Consider the following 260-nt stretch of genomic DNA (forward strand, 5'->3'; position numbering starts at 1 on the left):
CCCCCTCTCCACACAGGCAGGAGCAGGGTGCTGTGCTGAGCAGCTCAGCTCCCCTGGCACAGCCAGCACCTGCACGGGGCTGACCAAGCTCACACCATCCCACCCAACCCACGGCATCTCCGGAATCCACCACACCAGGCAGGAGCAGGGTGCTGTGCTGAGCAGCTCAGCTCCCCTGGCACAGCCAGCACCTGCACGGGGCTGACCAAGCTCACACCATCCCACCCAACCCACGGCATCTCCGGAATCCACCACACCAG

The sequence above is a fragment of the Buceros rhinoceros genome, unplaced genomic scaffold, assembly GCF_000710305.1.
Source record: "Buceros rhinoceros silvestris isolate BGI_N320 unplaced genomic scaffold, ASM71030v1 scaffold9278, whole genome shotgun sequence".
NCBI lineage: Eukaryota > Metazoa > Chordata > Aves > Bucerotiformes > Bucerotidae > Buceros > Buceros rhinoceros.